The sequence below is a fragment of the Otolemur garnettii genome, unplaced genomic scaffold (assembly GCF_000181295.1).
Source record: "Otolemur garnettii isolate 467f Iridium unplaced genomic scaffold, OtoGar3 scaffold00007, whole genome shotgun sequence".
NCBI lineage: Eukaryota > Metazoa > Chordata > Mammalia > Primates > Galagidae > Otolemur > Otolemur garnettii.
In genome coordinates, this window is record NW_003852402.1 from 11255202 (window position 1) to 11262656 (window position 7455).

Here is a 7455-nt window from a genome sequence, read left to right on the forward strand (position 1 = left end):
AAAAGAAAAGAAAGGCCTCAGACTGGAAGCCTTGGGCAGGAAGTAGGAGCTGGGTAAATTTTTTTTTTGAGACACAGTCTCACTTTAACACCCTTGGTAGAGTGCTGTGGCATCACACAGCTCACAGCAACCTCCAACTCCTGGGGTTAGGTGATTCTCTTGCCCCAGCCTCCCGAGTAGCTGGGACTAGGAGCTAGGTAAATTTAATAACATGACTTTATTTTGATGATTTTAGCCTTTCCATTGAGTGTTTAGAATTAGTATGCTGGGTTGGACATGGTGGCTCACACCTCTAATGCAAACCACTCTGGGAGGCCAAGGAGGAAGAATAACTTGAGCTCAAGAGTTTGAGACCAATCTGAGCAAAAGCAAGACACTGTCTCTACTAAAAATAGAAAAAAGAAAAAAAAACCTAGTTGGACATTGTGGCAGGTACTTGTAGTCCCAGCTACCCAGGAGGCTGATGCAAGAGGATTGCTTGAACCCAGAAGTTTGAGGTTGTTGTGAGCTAGGCTATGGCCTTGGCATTCTAGTCTGGGCGAGAGAGAGTGAGACTGTGTCTCAAAAAAATAGAATTACTATGCTGCATGGTCGTGGCATAATATTCACTTAATCCTTTTAGTATAAAAAAATGTTCAGACAGGGCAGCGCCTGTGGCTCAGTGAGTAGGGTGCTAGCCTCATATACTGAGAGTGGCGAGTTCGAACCCAGCCCTGGCCAAATTGCAACAACAACAAAAAAAATGTTCAGGGCTGCGCCTGTGACTCAAAGGAGTAGGACACCAGCGCCGTATGCCAGAGGTGGCAGGTTCAAACCCAGGCCTGGCCAAAAACTGCAAAAATAAGAAAATAAAATGTTCAGGGAGGCGCCTGTGGCTCAGTGAGTAGGGCGCTGGCCCCATATACCAAGGGTGGCGGGTTCAAACCCAGCCCCGGCCAAACTGCAACAAATAATAGCCGGGTGTTGTGGCAGGCACCTGTTGTCCCAGCTACTTGGGAGGCTGAGGCAGAAGAATCACCTAAGCCCAGGAGTTGGAGGTTGCTGGAGCGACTCCGCTGCACTTTACCAAGGGCGAAAAAGTGAGACTCTGTCTCTACAAAAAAAAGAAAAGAAAATGTTCAGATAGACACACAAAGGTACTGAGAACATAGCACAATGAATTAGTCCTTGAGAGTCACTTGAAAAAGATGTAGATGGGTTAAAATGTGAGCTGATTCAAAAAAAAGAAGAAAATAAAAGTACAGGGGGTACAAGGGCAAAACAGAACACCAGCAACAGCGGCAGGCTTGGCCTTACCGCCCCAGGCTACAGGCGGCTGAGTGAGAGTGGGGGCGGGGTGTGCGAGCCTGAGAGCCTGAAAGCCTGCAGCCTGAGAGCCTGGCTCCACCTGGGTGGCACACACCTACAACACACAAATTCCTTCAGACCAGAGCACTCCAGCCAGCTGCTTCTGGACTCCGGCTGCTTCTGGGCTCAGGTCTCTCTGCTTGAATTATTACTGCCCTCATTTTCTTTCTTTCTTTCTTTTCTTTTTTTGTGTAACATAGAGTCTGTCACCTTGGATAAAGTGCCAAGGCATCCTAGCTCACAGCAACCTCAAACTCTTGGGCTCAAGCAGTCCTGCCTCAGCCTCCCAAATAGCTGGAGTACAGTCACGTGCTTACACCTGTCTAGTATGGCTATTTTATTTACTTATTTATTTTTGAAACAGAGTCTCATTATGTCGCCCTCAGTAGAGTGCTGTGACATCACAGCTCACAGAAACCTCAAACTCTTGGGCTCAAGTAATTCTCTTGCCTCAAGCCTCCCAAGTAGCTGGGACTATAGGCACCCACCACAATGCCCAGCTATTTTTTTATTGCAGTTGTCGTTGTTTAGCAGGACCAGGGTGGGTTCGAACCCACCAGTCTTGGTGTATGGGCGCCAAGCCGTATTTCTATTTTTAGTAGACACAGGGTCTTGCTCTTGCTCAGGCTGGTCAGGAGCTCTTGAGCTCAAGCAATTCACTCACCTCTGCCTCCCAGAGTGCTAGGATTACAGGTGGGAGCCCCTACTCTGGGCCCTGAGGAATTTTCTAAACCATGAATCTGATCATCTGTCCCATGGAGGGTGCATGCAGCAGAAAAATCAGCCCTTAGCCAGGCCTAGTGAGCTCTGTGGTCTGGAGCCAAGAACTCTAGGTCCCTTCTACCATTTCCTCTTTACACTTTACTCTCAGGCCAACCTGAACAGTTTGCAGTTTCCTGAAGAGTCATTCAGTAAATATTCAGTGTGTTAGAATGCAGCATCAGAGATGCTGAGCAATCCTGCAGCCGAGGTCTATCCATGCCCTCTCGTGGAGTTTACAGTCAACCGGGGGAGTGACATTTTTTGATGTATATTCTCACTGTATCCTCTGTCATCCAGACTAAAATATAGTAACACAACCATAGTTCACTTTAACCTCCAACTCCACGTCTCAGGCTGTCCTCCTGCCTCAGCCTTCTTAGTAGCTGGGACTACAGGCATGTGACACTACACCTAGCTGATTTAATTTTTTTTTTGTAGCGACAGGGGTCTCACTATGTTGCCCAGCCTGGCCTCAAGGGATCCTCCCACTTCTGCCTCCCAAAATGCTTGGATTCAGGTGTGAGCAAGTGTGCCTAGCTCATAAATGTGAAATTAAAATGTATATATATATATGGTGTGTGCAATAAGGGAAATTTAAAAATATATATATGGTGTGTGAAATTAAAAAAAAAATATATATATATATAGTGTGTGCAAATTACCAAGAGTTTTTGCCGTTTGCCTCAAAGACCATCCCAACCCTGCCCTGCTTGCTTGGTGACTCCTGCCATCCTCTTAGACATCTGTATAGTGTCAAGAGCTCTGTCAGATCTGCCTTTCCTGGGGCCCTTATCACACTGGGGTGGGGATTTACATATCTGTCTCCCATGTTGTTTTGTTTGTTTGTTCGTTGAGACAGAGTCTCACTTTGTCACCCTTGGTAGGGTGCTGTGGCATCATAGCTCACAGCAACCTCAAACACCTGGGCTTAAGCGATTCTCTTGCCTCAGCCTCCTGAGTAGCTGGGACTATAGGCACCCGCCACAATGCCCAGCTATTTTTAGAGATGAGATCTCACTTTGGCTTAGGCCAGTCTCCAACCTGTGAGTTCAGGCAATCCACCTGCCTCAGCTGCCCAAGTACTGGGATTACAGGCATGAGCCACCACAGCCGGCCCTGTCTCCTACATTTGACCATGAGCTCTTCCTTACTCTGATGGTCTATGTCCCCAGTAGCTTGTGAAGTACACAGTGCCTAGTAAGTGCACAGTAATTGTTGGATGACCATGAAAGCTACAAGCCTCTGCAACTAGGACCAGGTCCCCATGAATAAAGTCATTCACTCATTTTCTTCACTCATCCATTAAATCAGAGTGGGCCACATCCGCTCTTCTGCCAGAAACTGATATGGACCAGTTGACTTGTGTGCTACAGGTGCTGAGATGTATTTCTATTTTTAGTAGACACAGGGTCTCACTCTTGCTCAGGCTGGTCAGGAACTCTTGAGCTCAAACAATTCACCCACCTCTGCCTCCCAGAGTGCTAGGATTACAGGTGGGAGCCGTTACAAGTTGACTTGTAGAGGGCAAGTGCAGTGCTGTGGTACATGGTGGGACTGCCAACAGTAGAGTTGCCTGGCCCTGGGGGTGGGGTGGGTGGTGGGATGATTGGCAGAGGAAGTGACATTTGAATAGGACCTCCTTTTGTGAAGGAAGGGTTGAGTGTCAGGCTGAGACAAGGAGAATTTGAAGAAAGCCAAGAGGCGTGAACTGTGTGCCAGGGTGGGGCACCCCGCAGGTGTGGCGGGGAGCCTCCATGGGGGGTGTAGGCAAGGAGCTGAGTAGAAGCAGCCCAGGGAAGGGCTCACTTTCTCCTGGTGCTGACGGAGGGCTTAGACACATGGTCCAAGGCAGTGGCTTCTCAAGTTTTCGTGACTGTGATCAGGAGGCAGAAATACATTCCATTGCAATCTGGCACAACGCACAAAATCAGAGTGTCTCCAGAGGCCATTTGCTCTTACTACCCAGGATGTGTTCTGACATTTTCTCTTCTGTTTTATCATCATCATCAACAACTTCTGATTACTCAGATTGCTGACTTACTCATTTCAAGACCCACTAGTGGGTCATGACCTGCAGTTTGAAAAACATTGCTCTCAGCATCCTTCCAACCCCAGGCCTAACGGCTGCCCAACAGCCTAGTAGTGGCTGTGAGGCCCCTTCTGGTTCATACAGTATTTTAACTTTCAGGATACTGGCAGCTGGCTCTTCACTCCGCAGCTCCTTTCATGTGTAAAGCCCCCCACCAGCCTCCTGTCCCACTGTCAGAAGATCCCACAGCTGCAGGGCTGGCTCCTGGGTGGGTCTGAGAGCCAAACAAAAGGGGGGAAAGAGCAACCTCAGAATGTTTCCTATTTCTTCCTCTTCCCCACCCAACCCAACTCCACCCCCAGATCTGAGAAGTCTCCACTTAGCAACCAGTTCACTTGCCCTGGGGCTTCAGATGCTACCAGCCCTGGGAGTGGGGGCAGCAGGATGGGAAGAAGAAGGGTAGTTGGGTCCCCCAACTGGGTTTGGCCCCTGTCCCCTCACCAATAGCGAATCCTTCTCTCTCCTGTATAGAGGATGGCTCTTGTGTGTGCCAACCACCTTGCCTGCAGGCCTGGCATTTTGGCTTAGCAGAGGATGGGTACAAGGGTCAGAGTCCCCATTGTCATTCCTACCCCAGTCTCTGTTCAAGTTCCTCTTCCATCTGGGCTCTGAGGCTTCTGCAGAGATTGGGGGAACCTCGGGTAGGGTGAGGCACCAACTCATAACCTTTGGCTCAGCTCAGCGCATTAGAGCTAGAAAGAGCCAAAGAAGAGGAATCCAACCCCCTCATTCTATCGATGTGGACACTGAGGCCCAGAGGGGGCGAGGAACTCACCCAGGATTACCCCAGAGTTAGTTAGTGCTGGACACTCAGGTCTCCTTTCTTGTTTTTTTTTTTTGTTTTTGCAGTTTTTGGCCGGGGCTGGGTTTGAACCCACCACCTCCAGCATATGGGGCCAGCGCCCTACTCCTTTGAGCCACAGGTGCTGCCCCAGGTCTCCTTTCTTTTCACTGCTCTATGTTGGGGGGCTGCTGGAGAAGGTGGATTAGAGGAATATCCTGTCTGAGAGACTGTGACGCTGCCAGCCTCTTTCTGTGGCCCTGCTATAGCCCCTGTACCATCTGAGGTGTGGCCAGGTGGAGGGCCCTGAGCTGGTGCCTCCTTGCCCCTCCTTGTCTGTGTGTGGAGGCTGGGGGGGGTTCCCCACCTGGAAGAGTGACAGGAGGAGGATGAAACCCGTGAGAACCTGTTTCCTCCCAGGAGTTTGTTGCTTCCCTGGGGCCTCAGGATTAGGAAAGAGGCTTCTAGTCCTTTCTTTCTGGAGACACAGGATATGGCAGAGGTGGCCTCTCCTCCCCCTCCCGAGAGTCACCCTGGCTTCCTGAGCCCTCACACCACACTTTGCCTTCTCAGCTGATGGTACTGTCCTTGTGGGTATCTGGTCTCCATTTGACCCATAGTTTCTTTCTTTTTTTTTTAATATATTATTTATTTTTTCAGACAGTTTCACTTTGTAGCCCTCGGTAGAGTGCCATGGCATCATCATAGTTCACAACTCTTGGGCTCAAATGATCTTCTTGCCTGAGCCTCCCAAATAGCTGAAACTACAGGCACTCACCACAATGCCTAGCTAGTTTTCTTCTTTTTTTTGGCATTTTTTGGCCAGGGCTGGGTTTGAACCCACCACCTCCACCTCTGGCATATGGGGCTAGCGCCCTACTCCTTTGAGCCACTGACCCATAGTTTCTTGGGGAGAGGGCTAAGATCCTAAGTCAGGGACTCTTTTTTTTTTTTTTTTTTTTAAGAGACAGAGTCTCATTCTATCCCCCTCGGTAGAGTGCTATGGCATCACAGCTCACAACAACCTCCAACTCCTGGGCTTAGGTGATTCTCTTGCCTCAGCCTCCCGAGTAGCTGGGACTACAGGCACTCACCACAATGCCTAGCTATTTTTTTTGTTGTTGTTGCAGTTCAGCCGGGGCCAGGTTTGAACCTGCTACCCTCAGTATATGGGGCCAGCACCCTACTCACTGAGCTACAGGCACTGCCCTAAGTCAGGGACTCTTACAGCAGCGGGGGCGGGGGGGTGGGGCGCCGCATACATCCTGGTTCAGATCTGGGGCTCTCCATATAAAGTGCCAGAGTTCAAATCCCCCCCTGCTGGCCTGCTGGTGACCTTGAGAGGACTGGCTTATTTAGCCTCTCTGGACTCAAGAGTCCTCATCTGTGCGCCATCCCGTGTTCCATGGATATATTCCTCCAGCTCCCCTCCACCCCCACTGCAGCTGCCCTGGAAAAGAGAGAAGTCGAGTTGCTGTGCCTGGCTCTGTGCTGAGGGATTCATGACATTATCCCAAAGTGCCGCACAGGGACCCCCGTGAGGGCAGTGTGTCCATGGCTTCATTTCACAGACAGGACACTAAAGCTTGGAGAGTGAAGGGACTTGCCTTGGTCACACAGCCGGAGGAGAAGGAATTAAACCCAGGTCTTGTGGCTACTGGTGAGGGAGGGGAGCAAGGGAGATGGACACCCTCATGGTCTTCTCTCATGTCCCAGCTAAAGAGATTTTCCAAAGTTGAGCACCTCCCTTGTTGGGCTCCTCTTCCTTCCCTTGAGACCATAAAACTCAATGTGGGCTCTGCTTTCCAGCCACAGAAAGGGCTCTGAATATTGAGGCAGAAGGACTCATCAGAACACAACCTGCCTATGGCCTTCAGAGAGCTGCAGTCCTCCCAGACTATGTGGTTTCTGTGCCTGTTGGTCCTGAAAGAGATTCCTTCGGGATTAGGAGCATCTGCACTGAGTCTTTGCAGACTCACACACAGAGTTCTAGCCCTGGCCATACCATGCCACTGGCTAAGTTTGTGGACCACCTCTCTCTAGAATATAGCCACCAGATGTTGTAACCCTCTATGCCTGTCCCTCCTCCTTAGGTGTCTCTCATCAGGATTCAATTTCTGGAAAAGAGAGTTGGGTTGCTTAGCTTGGGGCCTAGGCCTGACTCTGAGTAGGAGAAGCAGGACCCTGTGATTGGCAGATCTACCATAACCAGATGGAGTAGGGGAGGGGTAGATCCCTGCAATAGACTGAGTGTTTGTGTCCCACCTACCTCAAATTTCTATGTTGAAACCTTAACCTGGCTCGGTGCCTGTGGCTCAAGTGGCTAAGGCTCCAGCCACATACACCTGAGGTGGCGGGTTCGAATCCAGCCCAGGCCTGCCAAACAACAATGATAGCTGCAACCAAAGGATGGCCAGGGGTTGTGGCGGGCGCCTGTGGTCCCAGCTACTTGGGAGGCGGAGGCAGGAGACTCGCT